The sequence below is a fragment of the Corapipo altera genome, unplaced genomic scaffold (assembly GCF_003945725.1).
Source record: "Corapipo altera isolate COAL_440 unplaced genomic scaffold, ASM394572v1 0, whole genome shotgun sequence".
Lineage (NCBI taxonomy): Eukaryota > Metazoa > Chordata > Aves > Passeriformes > Pipridae > Corapipo > Corapipo altera.
The window spans coordinates 84,711,948-84,732,166 of NW_020884872.1; the positions used below are offsets into that span (position 1 = coordinate 84,711,948).

Consider the following 20,219-nt stretch of genomic DNA (forward strand, 5'->3'; position numbering starts at 1 on the left):
CACTATACTACTCTATTTAGATTTATTTTTAGTATGTAACATCTACCAATCTCATGTAATTATTAGCAAATCAAGAAAGAAGGCCATAAGGAATAAATAAACATTCTCTTGACAGCCCACCTCTTTCTAGCTAAAATTAGAAACAACCCTGTTGCTTCTTAATTTTAAAACCCACTCTAATTATCACTACGAATTTATGAAGTTCTAACAGAAGGAGGCTATACATTTGCCTTTATTGAACATCAGGCTTCCATTTTTTGTGAAACAGAAAATCTGCAATGAATTCAGTCTCCCACATAGGCATGAGTCAATGCCATTGTAGAAAACACAGGAGTTCTTAACAAGCAACAGTATCAAAGAGCCATGTCAGTAAGGAGAGACCTGTTGCCAGGATCTGTTTTTATTGACAGCAAAACTACCATGTCTGTAGCTATGCATCCAATAGCATTTTTTTACACAATGTTTAATACCTAAGGAACTGAAAAGCACTTTTACAAAGGTCATATTCATTATGATGTTTATGTAATGCTAATCCTCACCTTTTACTAAGTTACTTTAGTGACTTTTTGTTTCTATTTTAATACAAATTAAAGAAAAAAAAAGAGAAATCATAGAATAGCTTGGGTGTGAAAGGGCCATAAAGATCATCTACTTCCAACCCCCTCTGCCATGGGCAGGGACTTCTTCTATTAGACCAGGCTCCTCAAAGCCCCATACAACCTGACCTTGAACACTTTCAGGGATGGGTCATCCACAGCCTCCCTGGGCGACCTGGGTGCTTCACCACCCTCACCACCCTCGTAGTGAAGAATTTCTTCCTAATATTTAATCTAAACCTGCTCTCTGATGATTTGAAGCCATTCCCCCTTGTTCTATTACTACATGCCCTTGTAAAATGTACCTACTTCAGCCTCCTTGTAGACACCCTTTAGGTATAAAACCGCTTCTTTTTATGCATAAAAAGTAACAGTTTTTCACTCTCAGCTGCAAGATTAAGTCTTTTTTAATAGCTAGTATAAAAATCAGCAAGCGTGAAACCACTGGGCTAACATTCAGGGAAGTCTTGAAACACTGTTGGTATAGAGAAAGGCTAATAATAGTCAAAAAGCTCAGGGTGTAAGACTTTTTAATGTTAAGTACAGTCTAAGGAAAAGGGACTTCTGGCTCTGCTTAAAAGGAAATAATGCCATCATACAACAATATTCTTAAGAACTGAGGCTTCTATTGATGCTGTCAGTCTTCAGGCATTTAGATGTGTCAGCTAGGAGCAGAGTCTTTTGAGATGCAGGAAACTCCTGAGAATGGTTCAGGACTTAAATGCACTGAGTCACTCTTCGGAGGATGCATTCTCACCTCAGTGAAGTGGGATGAATTGAGGTCTGAATATTCAATTGAGCTTATAGGGACAGGTTTTTTAGATGAAAAACACCTAGAGTACTTTCTTTTACAGTGTGATGGGTGGCTGTGGATTCCCTAATATAAGCACCAAGCCAGCTGGGAAGCATTTTATGTAGAAGTCTGCTGGAGCTGATGCACTTTGTCCACGGTAAGTTTCTGTGTATATGTAGTTTATTTTGAATACTTGGTTTTGGAGACTTTTGAAAAGAAATGTGTAGTTCCATAAGTACAGACAGAATAAATGCACACCGAGCAGTAAGCATTTACCTGACAGAGGAAATCCCAGATGCAAAAATACAGAGTAAGGAACACCTCTGCAGAGATCATTAACTAAGGAGGAGCCAGGAGTGAGGTTCTCTTATAAAATGACCTTCCCTCAAAATATGAATGATTGCTGTGTATAAGGACAAGGGTTATAACTATTGTGCTGTAATCACTGATAAAAAGACACCAGTAGAACTGTATCATTTTGGGGCACTATGTTTTCAGATAGGCACTGAAAAAGCCAAAAGAAATCCACAAGAAGAGACTCATAACCTAAGAAAGACTGAAAACAGGATATTACATAGGGATAGTGATCAGTTATCTCCACTGAGAGAAAAAACAGAGAAATCACTATAAATTTGCTGCTGTGAAAAAAACCCTTTAACTACTACGGTGCTAAAACATTGAAAGTTTCAGTCCTTTCCATGTCCTACATTTTGTGACTATAGCTTTCATCCATGAGAGGTTTATTCCCCAGTAATTTTAGCAATTTTAATTTGGAACCAGATGATTAACAGCCAGCTAACAGCAAAAGGTATATTCCTTTCTGATAACTTAAAATAAAATAAATACACACTTGTTTCCAAAGTAAGATTTTAGAAATGACACTAGTGGATGTAGTGGATGTAGAAATGTAATCTCATTTTTAAAAACAGTCTTTTGAATGAACTCAAATGCAAGTGAAGTAGCATTTAAAACAGCATTCTTCTTAAGCATCAAACTGTATAATACAAATGTGGCAACCTTAAAGGTGAGATTGAGTTTCCCAAATAGAGTGTGTCATGTCATTAGATGCATTAAGGTATCATTTTGTCTCCAGCTGATTCTTCACAATGGTACGGGTTTCCTTCTGGCATTTCTGACAGCCATATGCATATCTCAGATCCTATAGGACATCTAAAATGTCCTATCTTAGACAACTGAATCTTACCCCCAAAAGTCCTTTTTATTTTAAGGAGATATTCTATTTTCTAGGAGACATTGTCATTTATAGTAGTTATTATTAAATACAAAAATAAAGTTTAAATATAAAAATTGGTGCTTATTGCATGAAAAATCTAAATCTCCTGCTCTTTAATTAAAGAAAAAAAAAAGTCAAGCTACATTAAATGTTATGAACTACCATAAATCTAAATATCCAAAATCCCAAATCCAGTAAAAGTTTTACAAAAGACTTAGAGCCAAACAAGTTTCAGTGTCGAAGTACTCCACTTTTACAAGGGTTTAAATACACCTATCATCTGGAAAGCCTTGCTAATCTGTAGATTAAGGAAGGATCAGTTTATTGCCATGGAAAAAAAATAGCACCTACAAAATACTGGGAAGTCACATGGCCCAACAATAATTACCTTCATACAAGAATATCATGCAGTATCATAAAACCAAAAGCCACACCAATAAAACTGAGGAAAATAAAGTTCTCTGTTTAAAAAAAGTCTTCAAAAGAAGATGTCATGAAAGCCAAAGTTCCTGATAATCTTATGTAGAAAGCATTGAAGTATTGCTATGCAAAGTAATAGTAATAAAACATGAACATAGGGAGAAAACATGTGTAAAGAAAATTATAATAGTATTTACAGAGAAAGATATGAAAAATGTTTGCAATTACAGGAACTTCAATCTACTGAACAGTATCTGTGATCACAGTGCTAAGTTCAAGTCTGTTCCTTATGCCAGTGATGTAATTACTATAGATGAATTCTGCAGAATCTACACCTATGCAATTAATAGTAACTTAAATCAGCAATTAGCATGAGAGGATGAACTTTCATGTTGGATAATTGCTTTTAAACTAAAAATTTTATTTATGTCAGACAATGAGAGAAAGGCAAGTTTCAATGAAAATCTCAAAAATATACAGGAGGCTACAATTTCCTTTTAAAATTTGAGTAATTCTTCTTATCAATTTACAACAGAATAATAAACAGCTGATAGCACATTGGTGACACGTCCAAAAATACTTTTAAAACAGGCTTGTGAATGAAGTGAAAATTCAGGAGCAGCAGATGGCTTTAACTGCTGTTAAATGTGGCATGGTTTCCAAGAACATGTTGTATGTAATGATAAGTAGCCAGAAACATAAAGTTTCCCCAGTAGTTTAAATCCTGAGCATACAAGCTAAGTGAGGGCTTTCAAGCTTTGGCTCACTGCAACATCCTTACATTTTACCCTTGTCTACAACAGCAAAAATGCTTGTTATTAACAACATGTGCCAGCAATGGATGCAATTACAGCAGCACTGAGCACAGTTTCACAAGCAGGCAGGTTTAACATGGGCTTTCTGAAACAAGAATAGTTCTTGGCTGTGCTTGCAGGTTAATCACATTCAGCACCAGCATATCCATTGACAGCAGTGGATAATTATGCCAGTGTACCCAATGCCTCAGTTTGTGAATATGTTTTACAGAATAAACATGTTAGGAATTGCTTCCCTTTCTAATTCTTGATCTGGATGTGGGAACTGGGATGATGTACTGCATCTAGTGTTTCTACAGTCATGATCTGACAGCCTCCATGTCTCGTGCCCTCTTGGATTTAAGCAAAAGTGAAGTCTCAAAGGCTCAGGAAAACAGGCAACAATTTTTTTGTTTGTACCTAAAACAGTTCTGACTTGTCTCCTAATCCATCAGAAATTGGCTTTATTAAGTGGCAGCTATGACTAAGTTAAAGCTTCTACACTTGCTACCATGTATTATTATACTTGACTGACAGATATTTGTGACATGGAATGAAACTGGAACTTTTAAACTCACAATTATGCACAGAGAAGGGTTCAAAAGAAAGAGTGCAACTGGCAGAGGAAACTAATCTACATTGGGATTAAACACAGAAAAAAATCACTGCTGCTGTCTCCTGTTAATCTAGTTGCTTCTGTAACAACAAAGCATTGGTGAGGAACTGTGGAAAAGGGCATCACCGGATCCAAGTCTCTGGAGCTCACACCTACACTATGTGTCTCCTTGCTTAGATGTATCAAGGATGATTCTGGTTAGCTACTCTGTAATTTCAGTATCTGCTTAATTCTGTCTTGGATGAGCTGAAGGGAAAGGGAGTAGTAGGGGAACAAGTGATAGAAAAGGTGAGGAACCAAATGAAAGAACTGTATCAGAGCAGAGCATAATAGATGTGAGCCTTCACATGGGTTACCAAATATAGGCTTACTCTGCTGCTAACCTACTACTTTTTGCTGCTACTCTAGCAAATCATGATTTCTATACTGTCATCCCATAAACCACCTCTTTTTCCAATTAATTCTCTCCATAAAAACAAATATTGATACAACTATTGGAAATACACTTCTCTCTAATCTTAATATTATACTCCATTCATAAAATGGATAAAATTAAATCAGTCCACTGATGCTCATGTGGTATCCAGGGACTACTTTTTCCCCAGAGATCCTCTAAGAGGTTTTTTTATCCCTTGTCTGGTACCTACTGCAAGGCTTAGAAATGAGATTGCTCTATTGTCCAGGAAATTCAGCCACTAAAGCAATAGTCCTCAAAGCATGCCTTTCATTCCTCAAAGCACGCCTTTTCTTCCCATTACAGAATGAATGATTAGAAAACATGATGCGTATAGTAAGTTCAAGTTGCTCCCCAATCTGGTTAGCTTGATCTGCCGGAATACTGTAACACTACTACTTCTGTAAATGCTTGTATTGCAAAAAAAAAAAAAAGGAGGTTCGGGAACATGCTCAACCCTGGACACTCATTATCCTCATTATTAGATGTTACATGTTTTGGGTCACTCCAACTGGCCCCTTCCAGGTCAAAACTTCTCTAGAAGGAGTCAGACTTAAGTAGTGTGGACATAAGCAAGAAGACCTTCTGTTGGGCCATGCAGACTTTCTAGCACTTTCTACTACAGAGGTGAACAATACCATTACCTGAAGTAGGAGTATCCAAGACTTCAAATTATATCAACTATGTATTTTTACTTTTCCCATTTGAAAGTGTCCAATGATTTTAGATGTGGTTTCTGGCAATGTAAATATATGTGTTTTCAGGTTTCTAATAATCAGAGCTATCAGCAGCGATCACTTCACTAGAGCCATACTGGAATTTGAAAATAGTGAATATGGAGCAAAATCTGATTGATTTTGCAATAGTCATTCTGAGGGTTGCATTATTTCCACCAGCCATTCAGACAGGGAACTATGGGGATGAGAGATAACATGATTAAAAACTAACCTTTATTAAAAAGTACTTGAACACATTCTTAGTAAACTAAGATCTGTTCTCAGCTAGTATTCAGCCAGCTGTACTATCTGCTACAAAAATGGATGAGATACTTGAGTTCCTCTTTCCTGGGAGCATTTTCTAAAACAGTAAGGCTAACCATCAAGCATAAACACAGAGGTTTGTAGGATTTTTCCGAAAAGATAACGAAATAAAGGCCTTTTTTTTTTTCCTGGTAAGCCTTTTTTTTTTTCTAATATAAGCCAACCAACCAATATGAGCCTCTTTTGCATTTTGTAGACTTGTACCTTCTGCAAGACTTCAATCAGCAATACTGTTCTTCAGCTGAAGCAAATTTAATATATTTTGCACCATCTTTCATGGATTGTTCACTCTAAATGACCTTCAATTTAATATATTTTTCCCATAAAATTTTGCAGATGATCCTTCTAATGCCCAGCTCCTATCTGCTCCAGGTATTTTTCCCAAAATTAGTAAAATGTGTTAAATACATGCCACTGCCAAATGTAGTAATTTTCCAGTGTCTTCATTTGAGTATGCTCTGGCAGACAAGACTGGTTATTAAATTTCGGTTATTAGGAAACAAATTTAGGCTTAGGACAATTACTTCTACTAAACCTTGGTTAAATGCATGAAAGAGTTTGTCTACAAACAGCAGCTCTCTTATAGGTTTATATTCAGTTTGTGAATCATACATTTTACCAACAACGACAAAAAGCTTTTTATTTATGCAAAAGTGAGGATTTTCCAAACCATCAGTTTGTGATCAATATTAGCTTAGATTGATTTCCCAGGAATAGGGGCATGAGATATTTGCAGCTACAATTGAAAGTCATCTTCTGTATTGCAACAAACTATTCAGTCCTTATCACCTGTATTGCCAAAGCCATTTCCAGGCTTCACAGAGCAGAATAAGAGGATTGAAAGAAATTTAGCATTTCAGTTATGGAGATCATACGTAAAATAAGATCCTCTAATTCTCTCAGCTTCCCAAACTCTATAGTAAGACTAAAACATTAGTGTCCCTCTGTTGCTCTCCCTCAAAGAAACCATGTGCATCGAGGATACAGGTATCAACATGTTATGAACTATCAGTATCCCCAAAAATCAAATATATCATACAACAGAACTTAATTGAGCTCTGACCCAGCAACCCACTTTGCTCCAGAGAGCATCTAGTCATGGTTTTTTAACCTTTCTGGGTCCTACTGCCTGTAAGGATATCACAGATGTGCTTCCCAGTGAAATAGTTTGGTTGTCCAGCACATCTCAAACAGACATGTAAGGAAAGAATATCTTCCAGGGGTGGAAAAAGCATTAATATACTGTTTTTCTATGTTATCTATTGATATATCAAGTTCGTTAAAACATCTGGCATAAATTTTGACTGAAACATGATTCCCTTCTTTTTTTTTTTTTTTTAACAAAGCTAATAACTGCTTGCTCTCACATTCCTTAGGGAAGGGATATTTTACCAAAATGTGTGAAATGGAGGTGTCTTGGTCTCTGTCATCTCTTCTGATGCCTCTGGAGACTATAACCATGCTCATCAGCTGACATGATGGTGTTTATGACATTTTAGTACCAGAGAGACCTGTCTGGCCTTCAGCTGTCACTGGACAAAGTCATGGGTTTCCGATAGGTGTGGTGACACATCTACCACAGACATATTGGAGGATGTCTCAAACATCCTATGACATTTAAAATGCTGATAAATGTCTGTGTTTTGGGAGGTTTATTACTCCTGGAGAACAGTTTTCCAACCTCCACTCTGCTTCCTTCATTTTTAGGAGTCTTCTTGATGACGAAAAGGATCTCTCATATTTTCCACTAGTAAAAGAAATGTTTTCCTTAGTATCATTAAAAGATCAGGACTAAGGAAATGTGCTGATTATCCAGTTAGTTCAATACTTCTTTAATGTAGGGATTCCAAAGCAAACTCTGCTCTTCAGAGACCCCTCTCCTTGTTTAGTTTTTGCACACTGATGTGTCTGTGTTCTATAATGGCAATAAGTGCAGCACTTAACTCTTTTACTGTGAGTAGTAAATTTACTAGCCTAGCAATGAAAACAACTATTTTTGGCAACAAATAGTATATGCACCAAGTCCAACTTCATAACTATCCCATTTACTTCCAGTTCAATAGTGGATTTATCTACAAATGAACTGCTGATCATTGTTCCTGTGAGGATTAATCTGAAGAACACACATTTTGGCTCTTGCCAACTTTTGCAAAGTGATATAATACATCCTCCTTCTCACATCTTTCCTTTAATGACACCCAGTGGGTTGGCTTCTGTTAACTAACTCTGATCCTCGAACTCCACATGCTTTTTGCTGCAGTCAGAGTTGTGATGCTGTACACTTTTCTCCTCCTGTTGAGGATCTCAATCAGGACATAATTGTCCACCCACTACTCTGAGTATGGACTTGGTCCCTTCTTTTGTTTGTCAAATTCTTGTATCTTTCCTTTCAGAATTCTTAGTGATGTTCCTGCATTTTTTTTTACCCTCCCAGTCATAAGAGCTGTGTTGGGATGTGACTTGGGCACGCCTAATCCCTCCTCCACTATTATCTGCCACAGAAAAGCTAAGAAGGCTTGATGTGCTCTTGGAAGAGCTCCAACTGAATGACTGGCAGAAAACAAACACAGGGTGTATGTAATACAGAATACAGAGTCAGCACATGTTTGTGGCACACACTGAGGATCAGTAGTGTTGGGGGCACAGCAGACTATGCTTATGTCTCAGTGTGCCTGTAACCAGCAGGATCTCTCATCAGACACTCAACCCCCCAGACATTCTACTCACAGTTTCTGCAGCCTATTATATCTCTGATTAAAGTTGCTATTCATATTCTTATGGGGTAAGAGAGCATTCCTTATCCTTCTTTGCTCCAGTTCTATAATTTTTTGTCTGAGGCAACAAAAACTATCAAAGATAATGAGATTTTCAACCCATTAATGTTAGCAATGAATCTGCATTTGGCTGTCATTTAGGGGTTGGAAGACTAGAGTAGTGTTGCTTTCATTATCCTCTGTCTTCCTGGAGAATTCTAGCCCTGATGAGGCTGGCTTTGAAGTGTTTCACTCTCTGTGTATATCTCTGTTCCTTTTAACTCCTCCTCTGCCCCCTGTTCAGCAATCCCTTTGTTCTGACAGCACTTGCAAGAGGGCTCTTTTATGCCTGGTTTCATCTAGCTGGGAATAACCACAGAAATCTGATGTCACCTCCCATAACCCAGAGACTGTGTCTTACTGACATGAGCACAGAGGTATCCACTGGTTATGTCAGAGACAACTAATCTAAAAAAGTTTGTCATTAGGTTTATTGCAAATATATTCCAACTGATTTTGAAGTTTAATTTCAAGTCCATCCTTCTAACAAAACAGAGCAAATGTTACCACAAACAAAAGAAAAGTAATTATGATGAAGGACATTTGGGGATTATAACTGTTCTGTATTTTCAAGTTTCTTCAGGGGCATAAATATATATTTTACCTTTTGTGCTATATCTGAATAAATAAAATATACAAATTCTGAAAGACTTTGGCAGAAAATCTCTATGCTGTTTAATTTTAGCAGGATGGGGATGCTAAGTACTAGACTTTGACCTCATGACTCACAGTAAAACAATGTGTACTTAAAACATTGAAATTATCGCTCTACTTCAGTATGTCCAGCTTTCCTATATTTAAAGGCAATTCAGTGTCTGAAGATATTCTGAAATTTAATTGTTCTAACATTTAATCCCATCCCCTCAATGACAACAGAATAGAATTTTTCTGAGGTTTCTTTCTTAATATTTCTCAATTCTCTTTAGATGAATTCTAGTGAGTTGATTCTTACATCTGTTTTAAATACTCACAGCTTTTCAATACAGTGAATTGTAACTTGTGTTTAGGTTTATGTCTTGGGGACTTTAGAAACAGTAGATCTTCCTATTATTCTGTGTCTGCTCAGAATATATTTATAGATACATTATGCTTATGCTATGTATATATAATGTTGTCTTTTTTGACTTTACACAACAGATCAGCAAGAATATAGTCATATTCAGTAGATGCAAGGATGTTTATTTATTTGTACAGGAAAAATTTTACACCTTCAGTTCTTCCTCTAAAGTATTAATCCTCTTTCTGAACCACCACACTGAAAATAGTGTTACAGGCGACCACATGAAAAAAAAAAGAAAAAAAAAGAATAAGCTGTAGTTTAGAAAAGTACCTTACATAAGACTTGTAAAGCTCACTACCAGGAACATGCCATTCACAGAATCTCATGACAGTAATAAAAATTAATAGCACCCTTTAATGCCTTCACCATCTAGACACGTTTCACAAGTGTATAATATGCGGTGAGGTTTTTTCACAAAACTTTATTATACTCTGCCTATACAAAATAGCTCAAATTTCTTACAGCTGTTGATCTCTCCCCACATCAGCACTTAAGACCTCCCCTCCCTGATCATTGGTCCCCTTGCTCTGTCAGAGAGTGACGGCTGATGTGGACATTTTGGAAAAACTGAACATGGGTGAGGTAGGGGAAGGAAATGAACAGATTAAGGGAGTGTCTCTTGGGAATGCCTGCTGGAATGCCGTCATAATATCAGAGGACTGGAGACAGTTCTGCTATGTCATCAGACCTCTGCATCCTCCATAATCCTTGATGGATAGGCAAACAGTGCCTAACCCTTTTAAAGAAAACTTTATGAGTGAAATTAGCTCTGCAGTATTAAGTGTTAGCATCACGGTGCAGTGTGTAATCAAATGTTTGATACTAGTGAGCTCACTGGAAAAAAATGGATGCCAATTTCATCTTACTTGCTCTAGAGATTTATGACTGCAGGGTGTCTGTCACAATCATAGCTAAATTTGAACAATGATAGATCAGATTTACGACAAGATATGGATGGTTCAGGCATTATGTTTTAGCAGGAATAGTTATCAGACCGGACAGAAATTAAAAATCTTCTCTGTGTTGCAACGCTTGGCTAGAGAAATAGCAAAAATAAATCACTTTTTAAAATGAGATTTCTGGTCTGATTAACATCTTCCTGATCAGCAAGTCCTAAATCACTCTGACCGTGATAATGAATGTTCCTATTTTACACAAACATCCACTCATATCCAATGCACACAGGAGACAGAGCTAAGGTTACCATGGGAACTTTACCACCAGATTTTTTGGATTTTTATAATTAAAATAAGTATGATGCTTTAATAATTTAGTTTTAGCTTGTAATTAATTACGTTCACATTTTCTTTGGGCAGGAACCCAGTTTATCTGATGGGTACAGCCCAATGTGATAACTTCATTCAACATTTCCAGAAGTTGGTTTTCTAAGCAGGGAATATTTTAAACTTAATTGCTGTGCAGGAATTTCTACAGTGTAGTATAGAAATAGCTGCACCAGAGTTAAACCGAGTGGTTAAGCTGCTGATAAGGTAACCTCCATGGTAGTGATGAAACTAGCACAAGTTCTGTAGGTGCACTGTAGGTTGTTCCAGCTTTGGCATAGGCTGATGCTGAGGTATGGAAGGAAGCAGAACACTTCTGGGGCCTGGTTCCTCCCCTCCAACAGAGCCATTACCCCACAAGTATTTAATCCACCACAGGGAGCACCAGCAGTCCCCAGCCTTGCATGCTAGGGTTTCCCTCCACTCACTTTTTCTTGGTTCATCTATTTTATTCTCCTATCCTTCCCGGATGTTCAAAAAAACTTGAGTTAGCTCTGAGCATAGGAATACGTTCGGACTCCTCACTCTAAACTTAGGCTCTGGGTTTCCAGAAGAGGTGACCTACAAACCTCATTGATGTTAACAATTAAAAGTGTGCAGCAAATAGCCTTCCTTCAACAAGTTATCCAGATGAAGGCTTTTGTGTCTTACAGAAGTTGAGTGAAGATATCAGAAAGGAAGACTGGTCCTTGGAGTCATCCATCTTTTCAGTAAAGGGACACTCAATTTATTGTGTTATCAATCTCTACACCAAGATATAATATTAAAAAAAACCAGTGGCCTTTCCTCCACATTTGAACAGGTTGCTTCCTCTAGAGATGTGGCCCTTGCCACAGGCTGTATGCAAAAGAAAGTATACTAGCACTGAGTGTAGACAGATCATTATACATCTAATTGCGGTAACAGTGCCACTGCTGACCCAAAGAACGTGAGCTTCATAGCCTGCAACTGATATACATGTACAGATACTGTTGTCAGTGCTGCAGACATGGAAAATGGGCTTTCTGAACAGCCAGCTGGTTTATTCAAGGGGAAAGGAACTAAAAACCCCCAAGTCTCTGGCACTGTAATGAAATCAGACTCTACCATATATCTGCCCACATTGAGGAAGGAATTTAGTTGAAATATTCAGTATAAGTCTCCTCCCTAAAGGAATAGCACTTAATACATGTTAAAATATAATTGTATAATTGGAACTCAAGTGTTTGGGTTATGTAAAAGGTGCTGTAGGCGTATCAGCTTAGACAGAGGTAATTAGATCTTGTATATTAACATTTTTCCCTTAAAGGGATAATCAGAAATACTTTTAGTAGGGGGGATGTTTAAGCCTGGAAACTTGGGGGGTAAAAGGTGCTGGTTGGACTTCCTCACTTAGCTTTGTGTTTGCTTTGTTCCTACCTCTGTCACTGACGGGACTGAAAGAATATTTTTTGCAGTAGATTACTTGCTTAATACAATCTCATCTGGGTGCCCACACAATGACAATACTGCTACTGCTTTTGGCGAAATCAGCAAAAAACTGAATCACCTGCAAGCATCAATCATGATGTTGAAAATAGAACTAGATAGTAGCATTAAATAATACAATACCTGGCATATATATATAGTAACAAGTCATGCACTGAAGCCACAGAATAAGTCTGTGGCAGGGCCAGGAATAAAAGAAATCAGAGCTCTAATGTCTCCTTGAGGCAAGGGTTAACATTTTATACAGTTAAGAGTAAACAGTCACACACCACTGCTTAGTTCAGTTAGTTTGAAAGATACAATAACAACAAATATGATTTTACTCACAGTAGGTCAAATGACAATCAATGGCTCTACAGCTTTTGAGTATCCAACTGAAGCCCTTAAAAAATCAAGTGGATGCACAGGAACATAGGTTACTATTCCGTCATAGGATGAAGATAGGAAAATGTCATGGGTTTCTTGGGTTTTCAAATACATTGCAAAGTTTTCTAGAGAAAAGGAGCTGTTTATTTTGAAAACAATACACTGTATCTGAGGAAGTGGAGCTCTTGTAATTTATTTATTTTTTTTTTTTTTTGAGATAAAAGAAGAAGTGTATAGTTCCTCAAGCCAGGAAAACAAAACACAACCAAATTAACCACCCACATACAAGGGCTACACCAGGTATTTCTTAATGTCATTACTGTTATCCATGTTTGTTTTTCATATACAGGGAAAAGCATTCCATGAAAGATATTCTGGTAGGAAAATCCAGACTTTAAGCTTCTCATCGAGCAGTTTGTACCAAACTTTGGAATCCAACAAAACTATCAACTGAAATCAAGAGAAGTTAATCCACACTAGAAATATTTCCCCAGTTTCATATTTCTCCCTTCATGTCCACTGAAGACCTCCCTATCTCTATACTACTCATACGAGGCTTTCTAAAGCATTTGAGAACAGTACAGCTATCTAGGTAAGTCAAAGCCTCTCTTTGTACTTGAAGGGGAAAACCTTACTTTTTGGCTTTGTTCCTAAAGTCTCAAAAGATGAAGACTTGTGGATTGAAAGAGTCGGGTAGCCCAAACAGAGATCTCTCTTCAAGGCTCACATGCACTCACATAAAAGAAGAAGAAGGAAAGAACCGTCACGAAGACACATAGGACAAGTTCCCTTGTCTTCTCTTAGTTCAAGCCACACCATGTATGTGACAAAGAGATGGGACAGCTCACTTCCAGAGGCATTCTCAGCACAAATATCAAGCAGCTCAATATAATTTTGCCCTAAGGTTAGTGACTAGAAGTTCTCAATAGACTTATTAAAGGATTTTTTAAAACGAAAACATTCAGACCAAAAAAATTTACAGCAACAGTTACAGAGCTCCTTAAAAAAAATCAGAACCTTTTTCACTCGCCAGTTTTTCAAAGCACATCTGTTCTAAAATGTGTTTTCTGTTGTGGGATTGCACCTGAACCTGATCTTTGTAGACAGCAGCAGAGCATAATGGTGCATTTTAGCACAGGGAACAGCAGCAAGTCAGTGTGTCTCTAAGCAGTCTGGACCCATCTTAGGGGTCAAGCAGCCAGCTGCTAAATGGTTGTTTGTATCAACTCTGTAGAGAAGGCCAATGGGTTATCTACAGTCAAAGAAGAAATGAAAACAGCTGTAGTTGATAGCAAACACTGCTAGTAGGTCACCATGACCTAGAGTGGCTCTTTCCAACCAAAAAAGCTGTCAAGCTCAGGTGTCTCTGCTCATATTTATAGCTTTTAATACTTAGTGATAACACATGAAAAAAAAAATAAATAAAGAGCTTCACTTTTCTTTTGAGATGTCACCTGTTAAACCATAAACATGATAGGTGCCTAGAAGGTCTTTCACTTCTGGGAATGGCACTGTAACATAATATATACATAATCATGTGTGTGTCAGACATAGAAAAATTTTACTTGCACACCATAGGTTCAAGTAACTTACTATAAAGAGGAGAAATTAATTTCATTTGCAAAACTTTACACACAGAAAATGCAATTTGCAGACTAACAAGTTCAAAACCAGCTCTTTTCAGCATCTTCTCTTTTGTCCTGCTACAGCTTCATTATTTTCTTTTTCTTTGCAGTACACAGTAATCTTTTTGAATGAAAAAAAAACCCATTCCTTATTAGTCACACCAGGAAAATGAATTTTGCTTTGCAGCTGGCGAATGAAGATTATCAGAACTTTTATTCACATGCAAAAGATAACAATATAATAGCTAAGGAAGACCAACGAAATGCTGTGTTTACTCTAATTTATCTGTTTTGTAACTTGTACTTTAAAAAGCCACCCAATGCATGACTACATTAGTCACCTCTGGTAAATTTTGTACCAAAACTTGATGGCCCTAAATTCAACTAAAATCCAACAGATACCAGGGGACCACTTGTAGTGTTGTGCTAAATACTCATTTAATGCTTTGTGGAGCTTTTTAATTATAGGAAAAGCAAAAGAAGCCAATATTCTGGGGCCTTGCACCCCTGAAAAAGGTAGCAATATGTTCAGACCAAATAACCAAATTTCTTTAGGTATGAACTCTGACTGAGGTCTGAGAAAAGCATCTCAATAAAAAGCCCTAACCCTAGTTTCTGAAGCTAAACTCCACCAAGGGATAGAATCTTATTAAGTACTGTGCTTTGGTCTTTAAATCAATCATTTAAAAGGTTTAGTCAAATCTGAAATTACTAACATGGATGTATGTCACTATGATATATCAGTCTTAATTTGAGTCTCTGCATCAGCTTCTTACCATCTAACTAGGGGAATAAACTGTGCAGGAAATTCAAAGCAGAATCTGCTTTCTTTCCTTTTCTTGCCTTATTTTAAATTTAGTTCAATTAATTCAAGTTATAACCTTCTTAAGAAAGAAATGCTTTAAATACATTAGCAGGATTTAACTTATTAGAGTTTTGGCAACAAGTCATATTATTATTTACTGCAGCATTCAAACACCTCTTTGACTTCTCACTCTTGCATAAGAAATTTCAGGGATGTGACAATGTGCACTTTCTATATAAGGCAAATAGACCTCTGCATCACAAACATTTTTGACACTTTCAAATGTAGTTTACAGCCTTAAACAGACATTCCACTTCTTCCACCCACTCACCATTGCATCCAAGGCCTACAGTCAACAAATTTTCAGAATTGAGAGTGGGAGTATTGCTAATCTGACAGGTAAGTGCAGAGTCTAGTGACCTGTTTGTGTGCATGTCCACATATGTAAGAGGGTATGGACACATTTCCCTGTTCCTGTCTGCCATTTGCTCTACAAACGCCCTCTTAACTTCCCTAACCTTCTCAACCACATCCACTGACCTGGGGTCTAACAGAGAATTTTAAGTAAGAGTCAGGAACAGCAGAGAAGGCATATATGTATATCAGAGAAGTGAAGTTAAGCAAAGCAAAGGAGATAAGGCATAGGCTGAATGAAGGAAGCACTGAAGAAAGAGAAGTGCTGCATGGGCAGATCTTTAGAAGGTACTTAATTCCTATCAAAGGCCAAGGGGGTTGATATTTAATTATCTCAAGGGTCTCGACCTTAGAGTTTCACAAACACTACCCGAACATTTTTAGAAACTTACTTAGAAACTGAGGCATAAAAGGTAAAGCCCTACCCCTGTGACAGTAGCCACTACTATCGTGGCTCCTGACAACACTCTCAATTTTAATCAAAAGAGGCCAAATCAACTTTCTACACGTGTTCTATTGGATCAGTTGAAGAACAGAGACTAACATTCAGAACTTTTAACCTCCTTTCCCTAGTTTTAAACATTGAATTGTGCTTTCCATATTTCCATATTTCTAGTCTAGTTGAAGAAGAATTTCACCTGACATTACTTAAAACCCAAAGCATTTCTTCTGCAAAGAGGGGTGTACAGCTGCATGCTAAATTACCTCTCATTTCTCCTGCTTTTGGTGAAATTTTGATGAGGTCATTTATAGAGGTCATTATTCCAATCAACATTTCTATGATTCTGTGATTACTTTGTATGTATTCTTATAATGTGAGCTGACCCATTCCTATCGGGGCTTCTTTCTTTTATGAATAACTGAAGGCAGTGGAAGAAAAATCATCAGACTACAGGACAACTAACTCTCATCTAATAACTGAAACTTTATTAACTCATGGAGCCCTATGCTGTCCCTCCTGGTGAATAAAAATAGTCAAGAAACAGCTGGTGTTTGCACGCAGAATGTGGATTACTTTGAGAGCATCTCCGTTTCTCTGGTTCAGCACACTGAATGTTTTTATTCCAATTACACGGGAAAGTAGTAGTTGCTAATGCTCTGTAAAAAAGCATTGCAGTCCAGCATCAGTAAGAGTTTTATACATCAGTTCCATTCAGATTAGGCAATTGTAGACAGCAAATTAAACCTCTGTTTTAGGAAGCTGGCTTCAGCACATGATGCAATAGCCTGAGGTTCAATTCCCAGCTCTGTGAGGAAGATGACACTCCTCTGTCCCTACAGCTGCACCTGACCTGAGGAAGCAAGCATGAAGGCCCTGCAACAATAACACCTTCAATACAAAAACTACTTATTCATAACCAGATCTTGCCATCCCCTGAATTCACAGTCTCTATTCCTTCTCTCTGCTCGCTTCCAACACCTTTACAGGGCTGTGATCTTCAAGACACAGAAAAGACATGCCCTTAATGCTCGAAAATTAAAGATCTGCATGTCTGGAACTCACGTGGGGGTTGATGTATATAGAAAAGAGCGCAAAACACCAGGGCTTTAAGGGAGGAGGTGCAAGAGTCTCCTCTGTAATACGTACATACACACAAAATTAGACCCGCAAGTGCATTTTCTAGGTCATCTTCTTCTCCCTCCTCTGCTCTCGCCTCCTCCCCTGAGTTTTCTTAATTGTTCTGGGGAGGAATACATGTTTCCAAATGTATCACCAAACTTTATCTTATGAAAACATATTGTCCTGGTTATTTTATATCCCAAACTACTGTGTTTGGAATGTTAGTCCTCAGTTAACTTTTCCAGTGCAAAAATTTCATATGCTTTCTTATGCTATCAAGTGATTAGTTCCTACAAGCTAATTTATTATCTTTCTTATGCTAAGGACTAGGAATCCAAGGGCAAATACTAACACAGCAAGGGAATGTAATGAGTAGGAAAAGTATAAATTTATTTTAGAGGTACAATGCAAAACACTGTTACAAGAACATCGAAAAGACCTTCCCTCACAGCTCTGTAGATTGTTGTGCCTTGGATTTGATAGGACTCTACCATGCTTTGCTTAATTTATTGTAGGCTGCAGAATCTGGTATTTAATGTGTAGTTTTAGAGCCATATGGCCCTCTGAACTGAGCTGAATGTCCCTCCTAGCAATCAGCCTAACCACAATTCCTGAATACTCACAAGATTTGCGTGATGCAGTTACTAATTTGCCTCCTTACAACAGGTGTATGTTCATCTGCTTGTCAGCTTCCTTCCTCATGTATCCTACGACTACTTTTAAATAATCTTTACAAAACAAAAACTCAAATAACCAGAGTTCTGGAAATTGCTCCTCCCTTTCAGCAATTTTGTATAATAAATTAGGTGATAGTAGCACTACTTGGATGGGCGGAGATAAAAGCCTGTCAGCACTTTCTTTTCAAACCCACTTTTTCAGGGACTTGCAATTCATCTACAACTATTTGCTAGGGAAAAAAAAAAACAAACCAACAAAAACCCCCAAACAAACAAATAATAAAAACAAAACAAAAAAACCCAAAACAAAACAAAAAACCCAAACAAACAAAAAAAAAACCCCACCAACAAAAAAGGGATGTTAAAGCTCAGACCTAGAGGAAGAACTTTAAAAAAAGGATGAATAATAGTATTTCAAGGTATACCTGAAATAAATACTGTGGGAAGAGGGATGGACAGAAAAAAAGGAGGAGGAGGAAATGCTCTGATTCTCACTAATGTCATTCTGTTTTCACTTATATCCTCCCCTATCTTTGCCTAACCATGGCTTTATGTTGATCCTTTAAACCAATGGTGCATTGTACTTACACTGTTCATTTCATTTCAGTGCTGTTTATATACAATAACTATTAATTCTCAATATTCCTCTGAGAGAGGTATTATCAACTTGATTTTCTAGAAAGAGATGCAAGGTACAGTTTTCCTCAGAAAATTCCACAACAGGAATTCTATGTGAGAGCCAGAAATAGAAATAAGGAGTTCCCATTCCCTGTCCTAAATCAAGGTCACAGAACCCTGTCTGGCAGAGGCTATTTCTGTGATATTTTATGGAGGTGATTATCCTGTTATGGAACTATATTTTACACAGACCGGGATTTCCCTGGGATATATAAGAATTCCAAGTCATCTCACAGCCAGCTGACAATACTTCTCATAAACAATGTAAGGGCCAGGAATAACAGAGTTTAACAACATACTGTTAACAGGTGATTGTTATAAACCATATAAGTCTTACAAGGTGTTAGGCAAGCTTGTATTACTAATTTAAATGCCTTTATAGCTATGAAACACTTTAATTTACTGAATTTAAACTCCTCTCTTACATGAAGGACCCATAGCTGGTAAAGGGTAAATGGATATAAGATGGTGGGAAGTATTCAAGGGCGGAGTACCTGTCTGTGCTGGACATGGGGTCTCTTGCCTCTGAATGAGTTCAACACAAGTTTCTTGCAGTTTTGGGCTTGGATCTCCAACACAATATACCTAGGTACATTCCAGGTGGACTGTCACATGTACGGTGGTTGCAGGTCAGGAAGAACCAAGCCTGACAGAGCTGTTATGGTCTCTGTCCTATTTGTTAGATTTTTTTAAAGTCCAAGATGTGGAATCATGACTGAGACCTTATACTGCATCTACTGTGCTAAATACATATGTTTCTTAGCATGATCCTTGGTTCCTGGACCAAGTGGTTGAGAGAGGCTTATATCCATATCCATGTTGCTACTAAAGTAGTATTTTTATTCAGTGAAACTGAAGTGTGTCACAGGCTCCCAAATATCACAAAAAGGCAAGGGGCAGCGGTTGGAGGCATTTGAAGATAGGTTGCAAGTAATCTTCCTTGATGCAGTCCCATCCATATTGCCTCTTGGAAAGAGTTTCTGGAATGAACAATCCTTCAAGCCATGCCTACAAATTGTCTTGAAAGCGCTTGGGATCAGCCCAAAATACAGCTAATGAAAAAACTAACAATTTTGTAACACTGAATGTTGGGAGTTGAGTACTTGACTATACTTATTAGTCCTCTTTTACTTAGAAATATAGGTATATTTTAAAATTTCTGCAGCTAGCCCAAGGTCTGCAGTTACAAGTCTGTTTCCATAGGGGATGAGCTCACGTCTTCCAAATAAATGAGGTATCTACACTCCTTGTCCGGCAAGTATGTGTTGACACAGGCTCTGTACCATGTTTGCCACAACTACAGAGCCTCCAGGTGATTCATTGTGTGGACTTCAGTGCTGACACCAGCTTACATCTTTCTGAACATTCATATTTGGCATATTCCATCTTAATTACACTGAGTAGCTGTCAGCATCTCCTAAAGGAACTCTCCTTAAAGCGATGTGTCAGGATTCTCAGAATCAAGGTTTCTGAAATGTCAGTTTGAGGAAAAATGAAAACCAAAACTTTTCTGTTCCACTGAG

General features: G+C 37.6%; 1 protein-coding gene across 15 annotated transcripts in view; it reads right to left on the bottom strand.

The window, feature by feature from the left end:
• The window catches only part of DLG2 (discs large MAGUK scaffold protein 2), a 999,036-nt gene that overhangs the window by 607,434 nt on the left and 371,383 nt on the right, over window positions 1–20,219 (bottom strand). The window lies entirely within an intron of this gene.